Raw genomic sequence first — 27,251 nt, forward strand, 5'->3', positions numbered from 1 at the left:
ACTCTGAGCCTATAGGAGAAGTATTTTGTCATTTAGCCTTTAGGGGGCGCTATAGCAGCATTCAGTGCCTGTCCCTTCTCAATTGTTTTATTTTGAAGGGCGGCAGGAAGTGCGGATTCATTCTCATTATGGCCAGCCTTCCTTCTTGTATGACACTTGACACTTCTGAGTTGATTTCAGAAGAGATAGTGTCATTTGGCGTGTAGGGGGCGCTATTGTTTGCCTATGGGGGGCGCTACAGCAACGTATCTCTGCAACCGTAACTTGTAGAGACTCACGGATGGCGGCGTTGGAATCGGGGTGAAAAAGTACGCTAGTGGTGGGCAGAATCACGATTGCACCTTCCGTTTCCGAGATAAAAGCAATAATTATTGTGCTTGCTGACAAGCAAGGCACAATCTTGAAATCCCACATACTTATTATTCTATCTGCCAAAAAGTTTGGCGCGTAATAACTCCCTCAATTTTTGCGCCACATAGACATGCCAGACCTCAAAATGACCGGCTCATTGAGGACATGTATGCTATGACTTTGCTAAGGGTTTGTGAAAGCGGTTTGGCCGCAATTCGCCATTAAGCGCCATTTTTTTCCCCATTGACTTGCATGGGGTTTGGAAAAATCTTGCAAAATCTTGCAGTAAATTAGCTGTCATTCAGAAACCATAACAGCTAGAGCTACGAAACTTGGTAGGGAGGTGCACTGAGGGGTCTTTTACTATCCCCGAAAAAATTGCACCAATTGACCAGATGGTGGCGCTATAACAGCCCTCCTTACCTTTTGGTCCATAACTTTTGAACCGTAGGGTCTATCATCAAAATTATTTTTTCCCTGGATTCCTTGGGTCCTCCCGCATCTACTCAACTAGGCCACGCCCATTTGCGTCTGACTAGATTTTCCGCCATTTTGCATTTTGTCCAAAACCGTTTTTTTGCCATTTCTCCTTGAAATTTCGTCCAATCTTCACCAAACCAACGCACACATCACGTGGGGACTGTCCTGCACAAGACTGATTTGGAAGTTTTTGAAAAAAATGCACCGTTGCGATATAATTTACTTCCAACTTTCTGTGGGTGGGGCCTATTTCACAAAGATCGTCCGATGCTAACCAAACTTTGTACAGGTGTGGACGGATGTACTCTGAGCCTATAGGAGAAGTATTTTGTCATTTAGCCTTTAGGGGGCGCTATAGCAGCATTCAGTGCCTGTCCCTTCTCAATTGTTTTATTTTGAAGGGCGGCAGGAAGTGCGGATTCATTCTCATTATGGCCAGCCTTCCTTCTTGTATGACACTTGACACTTCTGAGTTGATTTCAGAAGAGATAGTGTCATTTGGCGTGTAGGGGGCGCTATTGTTTGCCTATGGGGGGCGCTACAGCAACGTATCTCTGCAACCGTAACTTGTAGAGACTCACGGATGGCGGCGTTGGAATCGAGGTGAAAAAGTACGCTAGTGGTGGGCAGAATCACGATTGCACCTTCCGTTTCCGAGATAAAAGCAATAATTATTGTGCTTGCTGACAAGCAAGGCACAATCTTGAAATCCCACATACTTATTATTCTATCTGCCAAAAAGTTTGGCGCGTAATAACTCCCTCAATTTTTGCGCCACATAGACATGCCAGACCTCAAAATGACCGGCTCATTGAGGACATGTATGCTATGACTTTGCTAAGGGTTTGTGAAAGCGGTTTGGCCGCAATTCGCCATTAAGCGCCATTTTTTTCCCCATTGACTTGCATGGGGTTTGGAAAAATCTTGCAAAATCTTGCAGTAAATTAGCTGTCATTCAGAAACCATAACAGCTAGAGCTACGAAACTTGGTAGGGAGGTGCACTGAGGGGTCTTTTACTATCCCCGAAAAAATTGCACCAATTGACCAGATGGTGGCGCTATAACAGCCCTCCTTACCTTTTGGTCCATAACTTTTGAACCGTAGGGTCTATCATCAAAATTATTTTTTCCCTGGATTCCTTGGGTCCTCCCGCATCTACTCAACTAGGCCACGCCCATTTGCGTCTGACTAGATTTTCCGCCATTTTGCATTTTGTCCAAAACCGTTTTTTTGCCATTTCTCCTTGAAATTTCGTCCAATCTTCACCAAACCAACGCACACATCACGTGGGGACTGTCCTGCACAAGACTGATTTGGAAGTTTTTGAAAAAAATGCACCGTTGCGATATAATTTACTTCCAACTTTCTGTGGGTGGGGCCTATTTCACAAAGATCGTCCGATGCTAACCAAACTTTGTACAGGTGTGGACGGATGTACTCTGAGCCTATAGGAGAAGTATTTTGTCATTTAGCCTTTAGGGGGCGCTATAGCAGCATTCAGTGCCTGTCCCTTCTCAATTGTTTTATTTTGAAGGGCGGCAGGAAGTGCGGATTCATTCTCATTATGGCCAGCCTTCCTTCTTGTATGACACTTGACACTTCTGAGTTGATTTCAGAAGAGATAGTGTCATTTGGCGTGTAGGGGGCGCTATTGTTTGCCTATGGGGGGCGCTACAGCAACGTATCTCTGCAACCGTAACTTGTAGAGACTCACGGATGGCGGCGTTGGAATCGGGGTGAAAAAGTACGCTAGTGGTGGGCAGAATCACGATTGCACCTTCCGTTTCCGAGATAAAAGCAATAATTATTGTGCTTGCTGACAAGCAAGGCACAATCTTGAAATCCCACATACTTATTATTCTATCTGCCAAAAAGTTTGGCGCGTAATAACTCCCTCAATTTTTGCGCCACATAGACATGCCAGACCTCAAAATGACCGGCTCATTGAGGACATGTATGCTATGACTTTGCTAAGGGTTTGTGAAAGCGGTTTGGCCGCAATTCGCCATTAAGCGCCATTTTTTTCCCCATTGACTTGCATGGGGTTTGGAAAAATCTTGCAAAATCTTGCAGTAAATTAGCTGTCATTCAGAAACCATAACAGCTAGAGCTACGAAACTTGGTAGGGAGGTGCACTGAGGGGTCTTTTACTATCCCCGAAAAAATTGCACCAATTGACCAGATGGTGGCGCTATAACAGCCCTCCTTACCTTTTGGTCCATAACTTTTGAACCGTAGGGTCTATCATCAAAATTATTTTTTCCCTGGATTCCTTGGGTCCTCCCGCATCTACTCAACTAGGCCACGCCCATTTGCGTCTGACTAGATTTTCCGCCATTTTGCATTTTGTCCAAAACCGTTTTTTTGCCATTTCTCCTTGAAATTTCGTCCAATCTTCACCAAACCAACGCACACATCACGTGGGGACTGTCCTGCACAAGACTGATTTGGAAGTTTTTGAAAAAAATGCACCGTTGCGATATAATTTACTTCCAACTTTCTGTGGGTGGGGCCTATTTCACAAAGATCGTCCGATGCTAACCAAACTTTGTACAGGTGTGGACGGATGTACTCTGAGCCTATAGGAGAAGTATTTTGTCATTTAGCCTTTAGGGGGCGCTATAGCAGCATTCAGTGCCTGTCCCTTCTCAATTGTTTTATTTTGAAGGGCGGCAGGAAGTGCGGATTCATTCTCATTATGGCCAGCCTTCCTTCTTGTATGACACTTGACACTTCTGAGTTGATTTCAGAAGAGATAGTGTCATTTGGCGTGTAGGGGGCGCTATTGTTTGCCTATGGGGGGCGCTACAGCAACGTATCTCTGCAACCGTAACTTGTAGAGACTCACGGATGGCGGCGTTGGAATCGGGGTGAAAAAGTACGCTAGTGATGGGCAGAATCACGATTGCACCTTCCGTTTCCGAGATAAAAGCAATAATTATTGTGCTTGCTGACAAGCAAGGCACAATCTTGAAATCCCACATACTTATTATTCTATCTGCCAAAAAGTTTGGCGCGTAATAACTCCCTCAATTTTTGCGCCACATAGACATGCCAGACCTCAAAATGACCGGCTCATTGAGGACATGTATGCTATGACTTTGCTAAGGGTTTGTGAAAGCGGTTTGGCCGCAATTCGCCATTAAGCGCCATTTTTTTCCCCATTGACTTGCATGGGGTTTGGAAAAATCTTGCAAAATCTTGCAGTAAATTAGCTGTCATTCAGAAACCATAACAGCTAGAGCTACGAAACTTGGTAGGGAGGTGCACTGAGGGGTCTTTTACTATCCCCGAAAAAATTGCACCAATTGACCAGATGGTGGCGCTATAACAGCCCTCCTTACCTTTTGGTCCATAACTTTTGAACCGTAGGGTCTATCATCAAAATTATTTTTTCCCTGGATTCCTTGGGTCCTCCCGCATCTACTCAACTAGGCCACGCCCATTTGCGTCTGACTAGATTTTCCGCCATTTTGCATTTTGTCCAAAACCGTTTTTTTGCCATTTCTCCTTGAAATTTCGTCCAATCTTCACCAAACCAACGCACACATCACGTGGGGACTGTCCTGCACAAGACTGATTTGGAAGTTTTTGAAAAAAATGCACCGTTGCGATATAATTTACTTCCAACTTTCTGTGGGTGGGGCCTATTTCACAAAGATCGTCCGATGCTAACCAAACTTTGTATAGGTGTGGACGGATGTACTCTGAGCCTATAGGAGAAGTATTTTGTCATTTAGCCTTTAGGGGGCGCTATAGCAGCATTCAGTGCCTGTCCCTTCTCAATTGTTTTATTTTGAAGGGCGGCAGGAAGTGCGGATTCATTCTCATTATGGCCAGCCTTCCTTCTTGTATGACACTTGACACTTCTGAGTTGATTTCAGAAGAGATAGTGTCATTTGGCGTGTAGGGGGCGCTATTGTTTGCCTATGGGGGGCGCTACAGCAACGTATCTCTGCAACCGTAACTTGTAGAGACTCACGGATGGCGGCGTTGGAATCGAGGTGAAAAAGTACGCTAGTGGTGGGCAGAATCACGATTGCACCTTCCGTTTCCGAGATAAAAGCAATAATTATTGTGCTTGCTGACAAGCAAGGCACAATCTTGAAATCCCACATACTTATTATTCTATCTGCCAAAAAGTTTGGCGCGTAATAACTCCCTCAATTTTTGCGCCACATAGACATGCCAGACCTCAAAATGACCGGCTCATTGAGGACATGTATGCTATGACTTTGCTAAGGGTTTGTGAAAGCGGTTTGGCCGCAATTCGCCATTAAGCGCCATTTTTTTCCCCATTGACTTGCATGGGGTTTGGAAAAATCTTGCAAAATCTTGCAGTAAATTAGCTGTCATTCAGAAACCATGACAGCTAGAGCTACGAAACTTGGTAGGGAGGTGCACTGAGGGGTCTTTTACTATCCCCGAAAAAATTGCACCAATTGACCAGATGGTGGCGCTATAACAGCCCTCCTTACCTTTTGGTCCATAACTTTTGAACCGTAGGGTCTATCATCAAAATTATTTTTTCCCTGGATTCCTTGGGTCCTCCCGCATCTACTCAACTAGGCCACGCCCATTTGCGTCTGACTAGATTTTCCGCCATTTTGCATTTTGTCCAAAACCGTTTTTTTGCCATTTCTCCTTGAAATTTCGTCCAATCTTCACCAAACCAACGCACACATCACGTGGGGACTGTCCTGCACAAGACTGATTTGGAAGTTTTTGAAAAAAATGCACCGTTGCGATATAATTTACTTCCAACTTTCTGTGGGTGGGGCCTATTTCACAAAGATCGTCCGATGCTAACCAAACTTTGTACAGGTGTGGACGGATGTACTCTGAGCCTATAGGAGAAGTATTTTGTCATTTAGCCTTTAGGGGGCGCTATAGCAGCATTCAGTGCCTGTCCCTTCTCAATTGTTTTATTTTGAAGGGCGGCAGGAAGTGCGGATTCATTCTCATTATGGCCAGCCTTCCTTCTTGTATGACACTTGACACTTCTGAGTTGATTTCAGAAGAGATAGTGTCATTTGGCGTGTAGGGGGCGCTATTGTTTGCCTATGGGGGGCGCTACAGCAACGTATCTCTGCAACCGTAACTTGTAGAGACTCACGGATGGCGGCGTTGGAATCGGGGTGAAAAAGTACGCTAGTGGTGGGCAGAATCACGATTGCACCTTCCGTTTCCGAGATAAAAGCAATAATTATTGTGCTTGCTGACAAGCAAGGCACAATCTTGAAATCCCACATACTTATTATTCTATCTGCCAAAAAGTTTGGCGCGTAATAACTCCCTCAATTTTTGCGCCACATAGACATGCCAGACCTCAAAATGACCGGCTCATTGAGGACATGTATGCTATGACTTTGCTAAGGGTTTGTGAAAGCGGTTTGGCCGCAATTCGCCATTAAGCGCCATTTTTTTCCCCATTGACTTGCATGGGGTTTGGAAAAATCTTGCAAAATCTTGCAGTAAATTAGCTGTCATTCAGAAACCATAACAGCTAGAGCTACGAAACTTGGTAGGGAGGTGCACTGAGGGGTCTTTTACTATCCCCGAAAAAATTGCACCAATTGACCAGATGGTGGCGCTATAACAGCCCTCCTTACCTTTTGGTCCATAACTTTTGAACCGTAGGGTCTATCATCAAAATTATTTTTTCCCTGGATTCCTTGGGTCCTCCCGCATCTACTCAACTAGGCCACGCCCATTTGCGTCTGACTAGATTTTCCGCCATTTTGCATTTTGTCCAAAACCGTTTTTTTGCCATTTCTCCTTGAAATTTCGTCCAATCTTCACCAAACCAACGCACACATCACGTGGGGACTGTCCTGCACAAGACTGATTTGGAAGTTTTTGAAAAAAATGCACCGTTGCGATATAATTTACTTCCAACTTTCTGTGGGTGGGGCCTATTTCACAAAGATCGTCCGATGCTAACCAAACTTTGTACAGGTGTGGACGGATGTACTCTGAGCCTATAGGAGAAGTATTTTGTCATTTAGCCTTTAGGGGGCGCTATAGCAGCATTCAGTGCCTGTCCCTTCTCAATTGTTTTATTTTGAAGGGCGGCAGGAAGTGCGGATTCATTCTCATTATGGCCAGCCTTCCTTCTTGTATGACACTTGACACTTCTGAGTTGATTTCAGAAGAGATAGTGTCATTTGGCGTGTAGGGGGCGCTATTGTTTGCCTATGGGGGGCGCTACAGCAACGTATCTCTGCAACCGTAACTTGTAGAGACTCACGGATGGCGGCGTTGGAATCGGGGTGAAAAAGTACGCTAGTGGTGGGCAGAATCACGATTGCACCTTCCGTTTCCGAGATAAAAGCAATAATTATTGTGCTTGCTGACAAGCAAGGCACAATCTTGAAATCCCACATACTTATTATTCTATCTGCCAAAAAGTTTGGCGTGTAATAACTCCCTCAATTTTTGCGCCACATAGACATGCCAGACCTCAAAATGACCGGCTCATTGAGGACATGTATGCTATGACTTTGCTAAGGGTTTGTGAAAGCGGTTTGGCCGCAATTCGCCATTAAGCGCCATTTTTTTCCCCATTGACTTGCATGGGGTTTGGAAAAATCTTGCAAAATCTTGCAGTAAATTAGCTGTCATTCAGAAACCATAACAGCTAGAGCTACGAAACTTGGTAGGGAGGTGCACTGAGGGGTCTTTTACTATCCCCGAAAAAATTGCACCAATTGACCAGATGGTGGCGCTATAACAGCCCTCCTTACCTTTTGGTCCATAACTTTTGAACCGTAGGGTCTATCATCAAAATAATTTTTTCCCTGGATTCCTTGGGTCCTCCCGCATCTACTCAACTAGGCCACGCCCATTTGCGTCTGACTAGATTTTCCGCCATTTTGCATTTTGTCCAAAACCGTTTTTTTGCCATTTCTCCTTGAAATTTCGTCCAATCTTCACCAAACCAACGCACACATCACGTGGGGACTGTCCTGCACAAGACTGATTTGGAAGTTTTTGAAAAAAATGCACCGTTGCGATATAATTTACTTCCAACTTTCTGTGGGTGGGGCCTATTTCACAAAGATCGTCCGATGCTAACCAAACTTTGTACAGGTGTGGACGGATGTACTCTGAGCCTATAGGAGAAGTATTTTGTAATTTAGCCTTTAGGGGGCGCTATAGCAGCATTCAGTGCCTGTCCCTTCTCAATTGTTTTATTTTGAAGGGCGGCAGGAAGTGCGGATTCATTCTCATTATGGCCAGCCTTCCTTCTTGTATGACACTTGACACTTCTGAGTTGATTTCAGAAGAGATAGTGTCATTTGGCGTGTAGGGGGCGCTATTGTTTGCCTATGGGGGGCGCTACAGCAACGTATCTCTGCAACCGTAACTTGTAGAGACTCACGGATGGCGGCGTTGGAATCGGGGTGAAAAAGTACGCTAGTGGTGGGCAGAATCACGATTGCACCTTCCGTTTCCGAGATAAAAGCAATAATTATTGTGCTTGCTGACAAGCAAGGCACAATCTTGAAATCCCACATACTTATTATTCTATCTGCCAAAAAGTTTGGCGCGTAATAACTCCCTCAATTTTTGCGCCACATAGACATGCCAGACCTCAAAATGACCGGCTCATTGAGGACATGTATGCTATGACTTTGCTAAGGGTTTGTGAAAGCGGTTTGGCCGCAATTCGCCATTAAGCGCCATTTTTTTCCCCATTGACTTGCATGGGGTTTGGAAAAATCTTGCAAAATCTTGCAGTAAATTAGCTGTCATTCAGAAACCATAACAGCTAGAGCTACGAAACTTGGTAGGGAGGTGCACCGAGGGGTCTTTTACTATCCCCGAAAAAATTGCACCAATTGACCAGATGGTGGCGCTATAACAGCCCTCCTTACCTTTTGGTCCATAACTTTTGAACCGTAGGGTCTATCATCAAAATTATTTTTCCCTGGATTCCTTGGGTCCTCCCGCATCTACTCAACTAGGCCACGCCCATTTGCGTCTGACTAGATTTTCCGCCATTTTGCATTTTGTCCAAACCGTTTTTTTGCCATTTCTCCTTGAAATTTCGTCCAATCTTCACCAAACCAACGCACACATCACGTGGGGACTGTCCTGCACAAGACTGATTTGGAAGTTTTTGAAAAAAATGCACCGTTGCGATATAATTTACTTCCAACTTTCTGTGGGTGGGGCCTATTTCACAAAGATCGTCCGATGCTAACCAAACTTTGTACAGGTGTGGACGGATGTACTCTGAGCCTATAGGAGAAGTATTTTGTCATTTAGCCTTTAGGGGGCGCTATAGCAGCATTCAGTGCCTGTCCCTTCTCAATTGTTTTATTTTGAAGGGCGGCAGGAAGTGCGGATTCATTCTCATTATGGCCAGCCTTCCTTCTTGTATGACACTTGACACTTCTGAGTTGATTTCAGAAGAGATAGTGTCATTTGGCGTGTAGGGGGCGCTATTGTTTGCCTATGGGGGGCGCTACAGCAACGTATCTCTGCAACCGTAACTTGTAGAGACTCACGGATGGCGGCGTTGGAATCGGGGTGAAAAAGTACGCTACTGGTGGGCAGAATCACGATTGCACCTTCCGTTTCCGAGATAAAAGCAATAATTATTGTGCTTGCTGACAAGCAAGGCACAATCTTGAAATCCCACATACTTATTATTCTATCTGCCAAAAAGTTTGGCGCGTAATAACTCCCTCAATTTTTGCGCCACATAGACATGCCAGACCTCAAAATGACCGGCTCATTGAGGACATGTATGCTATGACTTTGCTAAGGGTTTGTGAAAGCGGTTTGGCCGCAATTCGCCATTAAGCGCCATTTTTTTCCCCATTGACTTGCATGGGGTTTGGAAAAATCTTGCAAAATCTTGCAGTAAATTAGCTGTCATTCAGAAACCATAACAGCTAGAGCTACGAAACTTGGTAGGGAGGTGCACTGAGGGGTCTTTTACTATCCCCGAAAAAATTGCACCAATTGACCAGATGGTGGCGCTATAACAGCCCTCCTTACCTTTTGGTCCATAACTTTTGAACCGTAGGGTCTATCATCAAAATTATTTTTTCCCTGGATTCCTTGGGTCCTCCCGCATCTACTCAACTAGGCCACGCCCATTTGCGTCTGACTAGATTTTCCGCCATTTTGCATTTTGTCCAAAACCGTTTTTTTGCCATTTCTCCTTGAAATTTCGTCCAATCTTCACCAAACCAACGCACACATCACGTGGGGACTGTCCTGCACAAGACTGATTTGGAAGTTTTTGAAAAAAATGCACCGTTGCGATATAATTTACTTCCAACTTTCTGTGGGTGGGGCCTATTTCACAAAGATCGTCCGATGCTAACCAAACTTTGTACAGGTGTGGACGGATGTACTCTGAGCCTATAGGAGAAGTATTTTGTCATTTAGCCTTTAGGGGGCGCTATAGCAGCATTCAGTGCCTGTCCCTTCTCAATTGTTTTATTTTGAAGGGCGGCAGGAAGTGCGGATTCATTCTCATTATGGCCAGCCTTCCTTCTTGTATGACACTTGACACTTCTGAGTTGATTTCAGAAGAGATAGTGTCATTTGGCGTGTAGGGGGCGCTATTGTTTGCCTATGGGGGGCGCTACAGCAACGTATCTCTGCAACCGTAACTTGTAGAGACTCACGGATGGCGGCGTTGGAATCGGGGTGAAAAAGTACGCTAGTGGTGGGCAGAATCACGATTGCACCTTCCGTTTCCGAGATAAAAGCAATAATTATTGTGCTTGCTGACAAGCAAGGCACAATCTTGAAATCCCACATACTTATTATTCTATCTGCCAAAAAGTTTGGCGCGTAATAACTCCCTCAATTTTTGCGCCACATAGACATGCCAGACCTCAAAATGACCGGCTCATTGAGGACATGTATGCTATGACTTTGCTAAGGGTTTGTGAAAGCGGTTTGGCCGCAATTCGCCATTAAGCGCCATTTTTTTCCCCATTGACTTGCATGGGGTTTGGAAAAATCTTGCAAAATCTTGCAGTAAATTAGCTGTCATTCAGAAACCATAACAGCTAGAGCTACGAAACTTGGTAGGGAGGTGCACTGAGGGGTCTTTTACTATCCCCGAAAAAATTGCACCAATTGACCAGATGGTGGCGCTATAACAGCCCTCCTTACCTTTTGGTCCATAACTTTTGAACCGTAGGGTCTATCATCAAAATTATTTTTTCCCTGGATTCCTTGGGTCCTCCCGCATCTACTCAACTAGGCCACGCCCATTTGCGTCTGACTAGATTTTCCGCCATTTTGCATTTTGTCCAAAACCGTTTTTTTGCCATTTCTCCTTGAAATTTCGTCCAATCTTCACCAAACCAACGCACACATCACGTGGGGACTGTCCTGCACAAGACTGATTTGGAAGTTTTTGAAAAAAATGCACCGTTGCGATATAATTTACTTCCAACTTTCTGTGGGTGGGGCCTATTTCACAAAGATCGTCCGATGCTAACCAAACTTTGTACAGGTGTGGACGGATGTACTCTGAGCCTATAGGAGAAGTATTTTGTCATTTAGCCTTTAGGGGGCGCTATAGCAGCATTCAGTGCCTGTCCCTTCTCAATTGTTTTATTTTGAAGGGCGGCAGGAAGTGCGGATTCATTCTCATTATGGCCAGCCTTCCTTCTTGTATGACACTTGACACTTCTGAGTTGATTTCAGAAGAGATAGTGTCATTTGGCGTGTAGGGGGCGCTATTGTTTGCCTATGGGGGGCGCTACAGCAACGTATCTCTGCAACCGTAACTTGTAGAGACTCACGGATGGCGGCGTTGGAATCGGGGTGAAAAAGTACGCTAGTGGTGGGCAGAATCACGATTGCACCTTCCGTTTCCGAGATAAAAGCAATAATTATTGTGCTTGCTGACAAGCAAGGCACAATCTTGAAATCCCACATACTTATTATTCTATCTGCCAAAAAGTTTGGCGCGTAATAACTCCCTCAATTTTTGCGCCACATAGACATGCCAGACCTCAAAATGACCGGCTCATTGAGGACATGTATGCTATGACTTTGCTAAGGGTTTGTGAAAGCGGTTTGGCCGCAATTCGCCATTAAGCGCCATTTTTTTCCCCATTGACTTGCATGGGGTTTGGAAAAATCTTGCAAAATCTTGCAGTAAATTAGCTGTCATTCAGAAACCATAACAGCTAGAGCTACGAAACTTGGTAGGGAGGTGCACTGAGGGGTCTTTTACTATCCCCGAAAAAATTGCACCAATTGACCAGATGGTGGCGCTATAACAGCCCTCCTTACCTTTTGGTCCATAACTTTTGAACCGTAGGGTCTATCATCAAAATTATTTTTTCCCTGGATTCCTTGGGTCCTCCCGCATCTACTCAACTAGGCCACGCCCATTTGCGTCTGACTAGATTTTCCGCCATTTTGCATTTTGTCCAAAACCGTTTTTTTGCCATTTCTCCTTGAAATTTCGTCCAATCTTCACCAAACCAACGCACACATCACGTGGGGACTGTCCTGCACAAGACTGATTTGGAAGTTTTTGAAAAAAATGCACCGTTGCGATATAATTTACTTCCAACTTTCTGTGGGTGGGGCCTATTTCACAAAGATCGTCCGATGCTAACCAAACTTTGTACAGGTGTGGACGGATGTACTCTGAGCCTATAGGAGAAGTATTTTGTCATTTAGCCTTTAGGGGGCGCTATAGCAGCATTCAGTGCCTGTCCCTTCTCAATTGTTTTATTTTGAAGGGCGGCAGGAAGTGCGGATTCATTCTCATTATGGCCAGCCTTCCTTCTTGTATGACACTTGACACTTCTGAGTTGATTTCAGAAGAGATAGTGTCATTTGGCGTGTAGGGGGCGCTATTGTTTGCCTATGGGGGGCGCTACAGCAACGTATCTCTGCAACCGTAACTTGTAGAGACTCACGGATGGCGGCGTTGGAATCGGGGTGAAAAAGTACGCTAGTAGTGGGCAGAATCACGATTGCACCTTCCGTTTCCGAGATAAAAGCAATAATTATTGTGCTTGCTGACAAGCAAGGCACAATCTTGAAATCCCACATACTTATTATTCTATCTGCCAAAAAGTTTGGCGCGTAATAACTCCCTCAATTTTTGCGCCACATAGACATGCCAGACCTCAAAATGACCGGCTCATTGAGGACATGTATGCTATGACTTTGCTAAGGGTTTGTGAAAGCGGTTTGGCCGCAATTCGCCATTAAGCGCCATTTTTTTCCCCATTGACTTGCATGGGGTTTGGAAAAATCTTGCAAAATCTTGCAGTAAATTAGCTGTCATTCAGAAACCATAACAGCTAGAGCTACGAAACTTGGTAGGGAGGTGCACTGAGGGGTCTTTTACTATCCCCGAAAAAATTGCACCAATTGACCAGATGGTGGCGCTATAACAGCCCTCCTTACCTTTTGGTCCATAACTTTTGAACCGTAGGGTCTATCATCAAAATTATTTTTTCCCTGGATTCCTTGGGTCCTCCCGCATCTACTCAACTAGGCCACGCCCATTTGCGTCTGACTAGATTTTCCGCCATTTTGCATTTTGTCCAAAACCGTTTTTTTGCCATTTCTCCTTGAAATTTCGTCCAATCTTCACCAAACCAACGCACACATCACGTGGGGACTGTCCTGCACAAGACTGATTTGGAAGTTTTTGAAAAAAATGCACCGTTGCGATATAATTTACTTCCAACTTTCTGTGGGTGGGGCCTATTTCACAAAGATCGTCCGATGCTAACCAAACTTTGTACAGGTGTGGACGGATGTACTCTGAGCCTATAGGAGAAGTATTTTGTCATTTAGCCTTTAGGGGGCGCTATAGCAGCATTCAGTGCCTGTCCCTTCTCAATTGTTTTATTTTGAAGGGCGGCAGGAAGTGCGGATTCATTCTCATTATGGCCAGCCTTCCTTCTTGTATGACACTTGACACTTCTGAGTTGATTTCAGAAGAGATAGTGTCATTTGGCGTGTAGGGGGCGCTATTGTTTGCCTATGGGGGGCGCTACAGCAACGTATCTCTGCAACCGTAACTTGTAGAGACTCACGGATGGCGGCGTTGGAATCGGGGTGAAAAAGTACGCTAGTGGTGGGCAGAATCACGATTGCACCTTCCGTTTCCGAGATAAAAGCAATAATTATTGTGCTTGCTGACAAGCAAGGCACAATCTTGAAATCCCACATACTTATTATTCTATCTGCCAAAAAGTTTGGCGCGTAATAACTCCCTCAATTTTTGCGCCACATAGACATGCCAGACCTCAAAATGACCGGCTCATTGAGGACATGTATGCTATGACTTTGCTAAGGGTTTGTGAAAGCGGTTTGGCCGCAATTCGCCATTAAGCGCCATTTTTTTCCCCATTGACTTGCATGGGGTTTGGAAAAATCTTGCAAAATCTTGCAGTAAATTAGCTGTCATTCAGAAACCATAACAGCTAGAGCTACGAAACTTGGTAGGGAGGTGCACTGAGGGGTCTTTTACTATCCCCGAAAAAATTGCACCAATTGACCAGATGGTGGCGCTATAACAGCCCTCCTTACCTTTTGGTCCATAACTTTTGAACCGTAGGGTCTATCATCAAAATTATTTTTTCCCTGGATTCCTTGGGTCCTCCCGCATCTACTCAACTAGGCCACGCCCATTTGCGTCTGACTAGATTTTCCGCCATTTTGCATTTTGTCCAAAACCGTTTTTTTGCCATTTCTCCTTGAAATTTCGTCCAATCTTCACCAAACCAACGCACACATCACGTGGGGACTGTCCTGCACAAGACTGATTTGGAAGTTTTTGAAAAAAATGCACCGTTGCGATATAATTTACTTCCAACTTTCTGTGGGTGGGGCCTATTTCACAAAGATCGTCCGATGCTAACCAAACTTTGTACAGGTGTGGACGGATGTACTCTGAGCCTATAGGAGAAGTATTTTGTCATTTAGCCTTTAGGGGGCGCTATAGCAGCATTCAGTGCCTGTCCCTTCTCAATTGTTTTATTTTGAAGGGCGGCAGGAAGTGCGGATTCATTCTCATTATGGCCAGCCTTCCTTCTTGTATGACACTTGACACTTCTGAGTTGATTTCAGAAGAGATAGTGTCATTTGGCGTGTAGGGGGCGCTATTGTTTGCCTATGGGGGGCGCTACAGCAACGTATCTCTGCAACCGTAACTTGTAGAGACTCACGGATGGCGGCGTTGGAATCGGGGTGAAAAAGTACGCTAGTGGTGGGCAGAATCACGATTGCACCTTCCGTTTCCGAGATAAAAGCAATAATTATTGTGCTTGCTGACAAGCAAGGCACAATCTTGAAATCCCACATACTTATTATTCTATCTGCCAAAAAGTTTGGCGCGTAATAACTCCCTCAATTTTTGCGCCACATAGACATGCCAGACCTCAAAATGACCGGCTCATTGAGGACATGTATGCTATGACTTTGCTAAGGGTTTGTGAAAGCGGTTTGGCCGCAATTCGCCATTAAGCGCCATTTTTTTCCCCATTGACTTGCATGGGGTTTGGAAAAATCTTGCAAAATCTTGCAGTAAATTAGCTGTCATTCAGAAACCATAACAGCTAGAGCTACGAAACTTGGTAGGGAGGTGCACTGAGGGGTCTTTTACTATCCCCGAAAAAATTGCACCAATTGACCAGATGGTGGCGCTATAACAGCCCTCCTTACCTTTTGGTCCATAACTTTTGAACCGTAGGGTCTATCATCAAAATTATTTTTTCCCTGGATTCCTTGGGTCCTCCCGCATCTACTCAACTAGGCCACGCCCATTTGCGTCTGACTAGATTTTCCGCCATTTTGCATTTTGTCCAAAACCGTTTTTTTGCCATTTCTCCTTGAAATTTCGTCCAATCTTCACCAAACCAACGCACACATCACGTGGGGACTGTCCTGCACAAGACTGATTTGGAAGTTTTTGAAAAAAATGCACCGTTGCGATATAATTTACTTCCAACTTTCTGTGGGTGGGGCCTATTTCACAAAGATCGTCCGATGCTAACCAAACTTTGTACAGGTGTGGACGGATGTACTCTGAGCCTATAGGAGAAGTATTTTGTCATTTAGCCTTTAGGGGGCGCTATAGCAGCATTCAGTGCCTGTCCCTTCTCAATTGTTTTATTTTGAAGGGCGGCAGGAAGTGCGGATTCATTCTCATTATGGCCAGCCTTCCTTCTTGTATGACACTTGACACTTCTGAGTTGATTTCAGAAGAGATAGTGTCATTTGGCGTGTAGGGGGCGCTATTGTTTGCCTATGGGGGGCGCTACAGCAACGTATCTCTGCAACCGTAACTTGTAGAGACTCACGGATGGCGGCGTTGGAATCGGGGTGAAAAAGTACGCTAGTGGTGGGCAGAATCACGATTGCACCTTCCGTTTCCGAGATAAAAGCAATAATTATTGTGCTTGCTGACAAGCAAGGCACAATCTTGAAATCCCACATACTTATTATTCTATCTGCCAAAAAGTTTGGCGCGTAATAACTCCCTCAATTTTTGCGCCACATAGACATGCCAGACCTCAAAATGACCGGCTCATTGAGGACATGTATGCTATGACTTTGCTAAGGGTTTGTGAAAGCGGTTTGGCCGCAATTCGCCATTAAGCGCCATTTTTTTCCCCATTGACTTGCATGGGGTTTGGAAAAATCTTGCAAAATCTTGCAGTAAATTAGCTGTCATTCAGAAACCATAACAGCTAGAGCTACGAAACTTGGTAGGGAGGTGCACTGAGGGGTCTTTTACTATCCCCGAAAAAATTGCACCAATTGACCAGATGGTGGCGCTATAACAGCCCTCCTTACCTTTTGGTCCATAACTTTTGAACCGTAGGGTCTATCATCAAAATTATTTTTTCCCTGGATTCCTTGGGTCCTCCCGCATCTACTCAACTAGGCCACGCCCATTTGCGTCTGACTAGATTTTCCGCCATTTTGCATTTTGTCCAAAACCGTTTTTTTGCCATTTCTCCTTGAAATTTCGTCCAATCTTCACCAAACCAACGCACACATCACGTGGGGACTGTCCTGCACAAGACTGATTTGGAAGTTTTTGAAAAAAATGCACCGTTGCGATATAATTTACTTCCAACTTTCTGTGGGTGGGGCCTATTTCACAAAGATCGTCCGATGCTAACCAAACTTTGTACAGGTGTGGACGGATGTACTCTGAGCCTATAGGAGAAGTATTTTGTCATTTAGCCTTTAGGGGGCGCTATAGCAGCATTCAGTGCCTGTCCCTTCTCAATTGTTTTATTTTGAAGGGCGGCAGGAAGTGCGGATTCATTCTCATTATGGCCAGCCTTCCTTCTTGTATGACACTTGACACTTCTGAGTTGATTTCAGAAGAGATAGTGTCATTTGGCGTGTAGGGGGCGCTATTGTTTGCCTATGGGGGGCGCTACAGCAACGTATCTCTGCAACCGTAACTTGTAGAGACTCACGGATGGCGGCGTTGGAATCGGGGTGAAAAAGTACGCTAGTGGTGGGCAGAATCACGATTGCACCTTCCGTTTCCGAGATAAAAGCAATAATTATTGTGCTTGCTGACAAGCAAGGCACAATCTTGAAATCCCACATACTTATTATTCTATCTGCCAAAAAGTTTGGCGCGTAATAACTCCCTCAATTTTTGCGCCACATAGACATGCCAGACCTCAAAATGACCGGCTCATTGAGGACATGTATGCTATGACTTTGCTAAGGGTTTGTGAAAGCGGTTTGGCCGCAATTCGCCATTAAGCGCCATTTTTTTCCCCATTGACTTGCATGGGGTTTGGAAAAATCTTGCAAAATCTTGCAGTAAATTAGCTGTCATTCAGAAACCATAACAGCTAGAGCTACGAAACTTGGTAGGGAGGTGCACCGAGGGGCCTTTTACTATCCCCGAAAAAATTGCACCAATTGACCAGATGGTGGCGCTATAACAGCCCTCCTTACCTTTTGGTCCATAACTTTTGAACCGTAGGGTCTATCATCAAAATTATTTTTTCCCTGGATTCCTTGGGTCCTCCCGCATCTACTCAACTAGGCCACGCCCATTTGCGTCTGACTAGATTTTCCGCCATTTTGCATTTTGTCCAAAACCGTTTTTTTGCCATTTCTCCTTGAAATTTCGTCCAATCTTCACCAAACCAACGCACACATCACGTGGGGACTGTCCTGCACAAGACTGATTTGGAAGTTTTTGAAAAAAATGCACCGTTGCGATATAATTTACTTCCAACTTTCTGTGGGTGGGGCCTATTTCACAAAGATCGTCCGATGCTAACCAAACTTTGTACAGGTGTGGACGGATGTACTCTGAGCCTATAGGAGAAGTATTTTGTCATTTAGCCTTTAGGGGGCGCTATAGCAGCATTCAGTGCCTGTCCCTTCTCAATTGTTTTATTTTGAAGGGCGGCAGGAAGTGCGGATTCATTCTCATTATGGCCAGCCTTCCTTCTTGTATGACACTTGACACTTCTGAGTTGATTTCAGAAGAGATAGTGTCATTTGGCGTGTAGGGGGCGCTATTGTTTGCCTATGGGGGGCGCTACAGCAACGTATCTCTGCAACCGTAACTTGTAGAGACTCACGGATGGCGGCGTTGGAATCGGGGTGAAAAAGTACACTAGTGGTGGGCAGAATCACGATTGCACCTTCCGTTTCCGAGATAAAAGCAATAATTATTGTGCTTGCTGACAAGCAAGGCACAATCTTGAAATCCCACATACTTATTATTCTATCTGCCAAAAAGTTTGGCGCGTAATAACTCCCTCAATTTTTGCGCCACATAGACATGCCAGACCTCAAAATGACCGGCTCATTGAGGACATGTATGCTATGACTTTGCTAAGGGTTTGTGAAAGCGGTTTGGCCGCAATTCGCCATTAAGCGCCATTTTTTTCCCCATTGACTTGCATGGGGTTTGGAAAAATCTTGCAAAATCTTGCAGTAAATTAGCTGTCATTCAGAAACCATAACAGCTAGAGCTACGAAACTTGGTAGGGAGGTGCACTGAGGGGTCTTTTACTATCCCCGAAAAAATTGCACCAATTGACCAGATGGTGGCGCTATAACAGCCCTCCTTACCTTTTGGTCCATAACTTTTGAACCGTAGGGTCTATCATCAAAATTATTTTTTCCCTGGATTCCTTGGGTCCTCCCGCATCTACTCAACTAGGCCACGCCCATTTGCGTCTGACTAGATTTTCCGCCATTTTGCATTTTGTCCAAAACCGTTTTTTTGCCATTTCTCCTTGAAATTTCGTCCAATCTTCACCAAACCAACGCACACATCACGTGGGGACTGTCCTGCACAAGACTGATTTGGAAGTTTTTGAAAAAAATGCACCGTTGCGATATAATTTACTTCCAACTTTCTGTGGGTGGGGCCTATTTCACAAAGATCGTCCGATGCTAACCAAACTTTGTACAGGTGTGGACGGATGTACTCTGAGCCTATAGGAGAAGTATTTTGTCATTTAGCCTTTAGGGGGCGCTATAGCAGCATTCAGTGCCTGTCCCTTCTCAATTGTTTTATTTTGAAGGGCGGCAGGAAGTGCGGATTCATTCTCATTATGGCCAGCCTTCCTTCTTGTATGACACTTGACACTTCTGAGTTGATTTCAGAAGAGATAGTGTCATTTGGCGTGTAGGGGGCGCTATTGTTTGCCTATGGGGGGCGCTACAGCAACGTATCTCTGCAACCGTAACTTGTAGAGACTCACGGATGGCGGCGTTGGAATCGGGGTGAAAAAGTACGCTAGTGGTGGGCAGAATCACGATTGCACCTTCCGTTTCCGAGATAAAAGCAATAATTATTGTGCTTGCTGACAAGCAAGGCACAATCTTGAAATCCCACATACTTATTATTCTATCTGCCAAAAAGTTTGGCGCGTAATAACTCCCTCAATTTTTGCGCCACATAGACATGCCAGACCTCAAAATGACCGGCTCATTGAGGACATGTATGCTATGACTTTGCTAAGGGTTTGTGAAAGCGGTTTGGCCGCAATTCGCCATTAAGCGCCATTTTTTTCCCCATTGACTTGCATGGGGTTTGGAAAAATCTTGCAAAATCTTGCAGTAAATTAGCTGTCATTCAGAAACCATAACAGCTAGAGCTACGAAACTTGGTAGGGAGGTGCACCGAGGGGCCTTTTACTATCCCCGAAAAAATTGCACCAATTGACCAGATGGTGGCGCTATAACAGCCCTCCTTACCTTTTGGTCCATAACTTTTGAACCGTAGGGTCTATCATCAAAATTATTTTTTCCCTGGATTCCTTGGGTCCTCCCGCATCTACTCAACTAGGCCACGCCCATTTGCGTCTGACTAGATTTTCCGCCATTTTGCATTTTGTCCAAAACCGTTTTTTTGCCATTTCTCCTTGAAATTTCGTCCAATCTTCACCAAACCAACGCACACATCACGTGGGGACTGTCCTGCACAAGACTGATTTGGAAGTTTTTGAAAAAAATGCACCGTTGCGATATAATTTACTTCCAACTTTCTGTGGGTGGGGCCTATTTCACAAAGATCGTCCGATGCTAACCAAACTTTGTACAGGTGTGGACGGATGTACTCTGAGCCTATAGGAGAAGTATTTTGTCATTTAGCCTTTAGGGGGCGCTATAGCAGCATTCAGTGCCTGTCCCTTCTCAATTGTTTTATTTTGAAGGGCGGCAGGAAGTGCGGATTCATTCTCATTATGGCCAGCCTTCCTTCTTGTATGACACTTGACACTTCTGAGTTGATTTCAGAAGAGATAGTGTCATTTGGCGTGTAGGGGGCGCTATTGTTTGCCTATGGGGGGCGCTACAGCAACGTATCTCTGCAACCGTAACTTGTAGAGACTCACGGATGGCGGCGTTGGAATCGGGGTGAAAAAGTACACTAGTGGTGGGCAGAATCACGATTGCACCTTCCGTTTCCGAGATAAAAGCAATAATTATTGTGCTTGCTGACAAGCAAGGCACAATCTTGAAATCCCACATACTTATTATTCTATCTGCCAAAAAGTTTGGCGCGTAATAACTCCCTCAATTTTTGCGCCACATAGACATGCCAGACCTCAAAATGACCGGCTCATTGAGGACATGTATGCTATGACTTTGCTAAGGGTTTGTGAAAGCGGTTTGGCCGCAATTCGCCATTAAGCGCCATTTTTTTCCCCATTGACTTGCATGGGGTTTGGAAAAATCTTGCAAAATCTTGCAGTAAATTAGCTGTCATTCAGAAACCATAACAGCTAGAGCTACGAAACTTGGTAGGGAGGTGCACTGAGGGGTCTTTTACTATCCCCGAAAAAATTGCACCAATTGACCAGATGGTGGCGCTATAACAGCCCTCCTTACCTTTTGGTCCATAACTTTTGAACCGTAGGGTCTATCATCAAAATTATTTTTTCCCTGGATTCCTTGGGTCCTCCCGCATCTACTCAACTAGGCCACGCCCATTTGCGTCTGACTAGATTTTCCGCCATTTTGCATTTTGTCCAAAACCGTTTTTTTGCCATTTCTCCTTGAAATTTCGTCCAATCTTCACCAAACCAACGCACACATCACGTGGGGACTGTCCTGCACAAGACTGATTTGGAAGTTTTTGAAAAAAATGCACCCTTGCGATATAATTTACTTCCAACTTTCTGTGGGTGGGGCCTATTTCACAAAGATCGTCCGATGCTAACCAAACTTTGTACAGGTGTGGACGGATGTACTCTGAGCCTATAGGAGAAGTATTTTGTCATTTAGCCTTTAGGGGGCGCTATAGCAGCATTCAGTGCCTGTCCCTTCTCAATTGTTTTATTTTGAAGGGAGGCAGGAAGTGCGGATTCATTCTCATTATGGCCAGCCTTCCTTCTTGTATGACACTTGACACTTGACTTGACGCACGCACGCTATTATGTAGACATCAGACACACCTATACCTGTATTACAAGTGCTATATCACTCATGGTCTCACTCTCATACATTTTACATTTGAGCAGCTGCAGCTCTTCTCTGTTAAAAAACACATGCAAAATCCACTGTGATTTGACCAGATACATATAGCTCAACACTAACTCTGAGCAGGAGTGTTGGATGTTGGGTAGAGAGAATGATGTAGACAAAAAAAGTAAAAAGTAAAAAAGTTTTTGTAACTGCCTGTACACAGATATATTACTTCGCATTAAATATTGCTATATAAAAATACTCCTAGTAGCTCCACCGTTTTTTCAATTTGTAGACAAAAAAAGTATGAAATAACTTACTACAGTCATTCCTCCATCTGTAAAAGTATGACATCACTTACTACAGTCATTCCTCTCCCTCCCTGGTGCAAGTGGGAGCCCCAGCAGAGGGCAAATCAGAGTGAATCAGAGTTCCTTGGATTTTCTAGGTCACTTGTCGCCAACCAATAAAAAATTCACAGGGCCGCCCAGAGCCCGCCCCCTCAGCTGCCTGCAGGAAACCTGTTGTGTTCATGTATGGCATGGGAGGCCTGTCTGTTCTGTTAGCTGCTGTGTTACTATAGCATGGAAACATGTCCAGAAAACAATGAACGGAACCCATGGGTAAGTGTCACCACTTTGTGGTTGTTCATTATATAGAGCCAGCTGGGTTTGAAAACATAATGGAAGAGATAGCCTAGTGTGAATAGCCTAGTGTGAATGGAGGCTGTTAGCCACAACAACTGTGCCTTATAGGCTAACCTCAGCCAGCCAAAACAAACACCTTGTCCCCCTGGTGTTAGGACACACTGTTCATCAATGTTTGGGACTAGTTGCAACAAGCTAATTGAGCTAATGGTAGCATTAGGCGTTAGTTAGCATGCTACCCAAGCAGCTTCTTTGGCTGACTGGATACATGACAACCGATCAGCAACTCTGTAACAAAACTAAAAGGGTAACATTACTTTGGTGACCAGGGACTATTATCAGTCCATTTTCCCCACAGGTCAGTTGCTGCCACTGACCTGTAGGGGTGCTTTGTGTAAAAAATGGGTACATTGCTCAGCGCCCCCATCGTTGATTTCGTAACTTCAAGGCACCTTCTACTAGATGTAAAATTCGACGAGCTTTCCAACGGCGTCAGTCCCGTGTCTGTAGCTGCTTCCGTCCCCGAGATATGGCCAAAAAACAACGTCCAAATTTTTTTTTTTTTTTTTTTTCTCCAAATTGCACCAATTTTAAACCGAAGTATATGTCGGGAGATGTCTTCACGCACAAAGTTTCATGCAGTTTAAGCCATTTTCCTAGGAGTTATGAGCATCTGATGTTGTAACTATTTCATGTAAAAAAGGGTACATTGCTCAGCGCCCCCATCGTTGATTTCGTAACTTCAAGGCACCTTCTACTAGATGTAAAATTCGACGAGCTTTCCAATGCCACCAGTCCCGTGTCTGTAGCTGCTTCCGTTCCCGAGATATGGCCAAAATACTTCCCAAAGAATTCAGGCACATTTTTGCTAATAGCGTCGTTGACAATTTCCACATTATATAGTATTTGGGTGTAATACACCTTTAAAACTGTAAGTACTGTAGTATTTGGGTGTAAGAGTCCTTTGAAATTAACACACCCATAACTACTTAGTCCCCCGAGCTGCATGGGCAGGGACCTTGCAAGGCAGGCGGTGCATGGCGAGGACGGCAAGCACAATTACATTTTCGGTAGGAAATGTAGACATTCTAGTTGATATTGCTGTCTGATGAAAACCACTTCAGTCGTGTTTTAATTATTTTTATTTTTTACTATAGCTGGACTATATCTATTCTCCTCTATCTACTGGTAGATTTTGACGTCTAAATGACCAATGAAAACATGTTTTATTGGGTAATCTGTGTACCATTTGATGCAAGACCTGCCCATCACATCGCGTATGTGACAGCAGAACCTCCATGCTCCTCCCCTATACCTCCATCTGAACCCCTACAGGTATGAGGAAATACCTCACACACACACAAATAGAGCCCAACCAAACGCTGCTGTATAAACTGGCTTTGTTTTGTTTGTTTCTGACATTGTCTGACATAAATAGATAAAAAATGTTTCTTCTTCGAATTGTCCCTGGGCTGCAAAGTCATTTAAACTGTGGAGATCAAAGTGATTTCTGTGGAGAGTAATGTTAGCGTTACTGGCAGGCTCTGTTCCCCCAAGACTCGGCATGAGAGCGCGCTCGAGGTCGCTGCTGGAGGAGCCGGCTGGAGGTTGGCCGTGTGCTCCAGACGGCGGGAGGCTTTGCGGAGCTGCGCACCCCGGAAAAAGTGCATCAAACTCAGATTGATAATCCTTGAACATCATTTGAGTTTATTCATGTAATATATTAATATTGTAACGACATATATTACAAATATAACACCTATAATGAAGACATGTGCCAACTTTGATGATGTGGTGTCCAGTATTTTAAGAGCAGAGGGTTTTTTCATTTCCTGAAAAGTTGCTGTTTTGGAGATGAGTGGTTTTCATCGGACAGCGACGATATGTAATGTTACACAAACACGCAAAGTTCAAATGAAGCAAATATTGAATTAGTAGATGGGGTTCCTCCATATTTTGTGTAAAGCCAGAGAGTATGGAATACACAGGGAGAAGAGACCCACATGTATGATAAGAATATTTCAGCAAGTATGGAGTTGATTTAAAAAAATCCTGCTATAACACTCAGTCATGTTTCGGGTCTAAACACTAATGTATGAGAGTAGTTCTGAACGTAAACTTACTTTGATGTCACATCAGTGATATACAGTATATTGAATATATTGAGATCCTGCATCCACTCCATTCTTGTGAGCATGACTGCTCACTACAGACTGTAGTAAAAAGCTTCTCCATCCGCTAAGTGGTTTCTACTTTAGCCGTGCATGACGACCGCATGTTTTTGATCATTGTCAGTTCCTCCAAAACATACAACTGTCGCTGTTTTCCACCTATGAGTTTTGTTGCTTCCACACATGTATCTCAGTCAAAATAAAAGCTCTCTGCAGAGCCATGTCATTGTGACTTCATGACATTTTTAAGGACATTTCATATTATTTTGAAGGAGCGGCGGCCAAGATTTATCATCAGTGGACCGTCGCGACTAAATGTATTTTATTAAACCGGACGGACAAACCCTGTCACACACACACACACACACACACACACACACACACACACACACACACACACACTTTTTTGGAGGCACTGTGAAATTTGTCCTCCTCGTTTGACCCATCCTGGCTCATCCCTCGTTCCTTCATGGTCAGGCCAGGAGCAGTGAGCAGCTTCACAAGCACCCGGGGACCAACTTCTTCCACCTGCTGCCAGTCAGACAACGACCTTCTGCATCTTTTTAGTTGGGCTTATATATGGAAGAACCCCAGTGGAGCACGGCGAGAACATGCAAACTCCACACAGAAAGGCCCTTTGGCGAGGTATAGCCCACGTGGGGAGTAGGCACTGAAGACATGTCGGAACACCAGGGGCGATTTAAGGTGTCCATAAAATAGAATCGACTGCACAAAACACCCTTAAATCTTCTCCATAAGGTTAAACATTTTAGGGAAAACATAAGCACAAGATTTAAGGGTGTTTTGTACAGCCAATTCTATTTTATGGACACCTTAACTCAGACCCTGAAGGAAATCTTAACCTAAGGTGCTTTGTGCAAGTAGGCCCTGACCTTTAGGGGTGCTCAGCCCCCAATGAGAATGTGGCTGACCTCGGACCCGCTTGGGGCGTCCGGGGGCGTAAACACCCCCCCCCCCCCGCCCCCCCCCCCTCCCCACACACATGCACGCATGCACACACGCACACGCACGCACGCGCATGCACACGCGCACACACACACACACACACACACACACACACACACACACACACAGAAGTACATCATAAAGTAAAATGTATCAGGTGCATTTTGAGGGCAAAATGAAGAGGCTACATCTATGAAGAACTACACACATCACATTCAGGGTTCTTGCACTGTTTCCAAAGTCAAATGTAATGCTTTTTAAGACTTTTTAAGACTTTTTGAGACCTCAACAACCATAATTTAAGACCCAAAAATAATTTATTTAATAGAAAATACGGCTTGGGATCATATCTGGGTATGTCTAGGCTGAATGGCATATCATGGTTATCAGTATTATTATTATTGTTGTTAAAATGTGCTGAAAATGTTCAAAAACACTCACACTCTAATGTAATAAATATCTTCTTTTCTGTTCTGTGGCTCTACAATGATGAAAAAAATATTGGCTCCCTATATATATATTCGGCATACAGGTCACAGAGATGGGCGAAAATACATCATAAAGTATTTTGATACAAATTACAAATACTTGCTCAAAAAATGTATCACAATACAAATACAAAATACCTGTCTGAAAATGTATTTGAGATACAAATACGTATTTTGTATTTTGAAAATACATGAAAATACATTTTATAAAAACTTATAAAGAGCTGCAACGATTAGTCAATTCATAGATGAATTGCCAAATATTAAATTAATTGCCTATTTTGATGATCTATTAATCATTTAGAGACATTTCTTTAAGGAAAATGTCCTAATTCTCTGATTTCAGCTATTCAAAAGTGAAATTTTCTGGTTTCCTTAGACAGTAAATCCTCTCTTTAGTCCTCTGTCACAGTATGTGTACTCCCTAACACACTGCAGTTCTTCCATTTTAGTTTTAGTTGTTTTTCAGTAGAACTAATTTCTCCTTCAGCTCAGCTGTTAATCACCTTCTGTGAGGGCTTTTGACTTAAAGGCAGCATTTCTGCATGTTAACCTCAAGTTTTGGAACTTTGACTATGTTTAGCCATAGATATCTGACATCATAACACAATATATAAATAACTGAAATAGGTAAAAGGCATAGTAGGTCCCCTTTAAACAACTTCACATTCACCACCATGTCAGTAACTTGTCGTCACAGTATTTATTTAACATGCAAACATATTTATACAACTAGAAAAGGTTACATTTCAGGAATTTAATGCCCTGATGCACATCCTGTCTAAGGTTGTGAAATTGTGAATCGGTGAGAGGAACGATGAGAAACTGCATCTCAAACAAAAAAGGCCTTCCATGAAATTGGACTCTTGTTCAAATCCTTACATCCTTAAAATGACTTCCCCTCCTTCTGCTTCATAAACAAAATCCAAAACAACCTGGCTATCTAGAACATAATTACTAAAGAACAATCACTCACTGAATACAACTTTCCACTATCAGCAGTGATAACACCATTCTAGTGTCAAAATCTGCACAGCCATCATTATGCACAGTGAAGCTCAGACATCCTTGTAGCAACAGAAAGACATTTTTGATTTTCATTAGGGTACTTTGGTGTTCAGTTATAGTTTTTCAGTATAACTAATTCTCCATCTATTCAAATCAGGTTTATGACAGTTAGTTGTTTTTCAGTACAACTAATTTCTCCTATTCAAATCAG

At 44.0% G+C, this 27,251-nt stretch overlaps 1 protein-coding gene across 2 annotated transcripts in view; it reads left to right on the top strand.

Annotated features, from left to right (window-relative positions):
• LOC310789331 (protein NLRC3-like) overlaps window positions 1-27,251 on the top strand; it is a 345,423-nt gene that overhangs the window by 283,585 nt on the left and 34,587 nt on the right. The gene's annotated exons all lie outside the window — the stretch shown is intronic.

The sequence above is a fragment of the Poromitra crassiceps genome, assembly GCF_964638095.1.
Source record: "Poromitra crassiceps genome assembly, chromosome: 14".
Classification (NCBI taxonomy): domain Eukaryota; kingdom Metazoa; phylum Chordata; class Actinopteri; order Beryciformes; family Melamphaidae; genus Poromitra; species Poromitra crassiceps.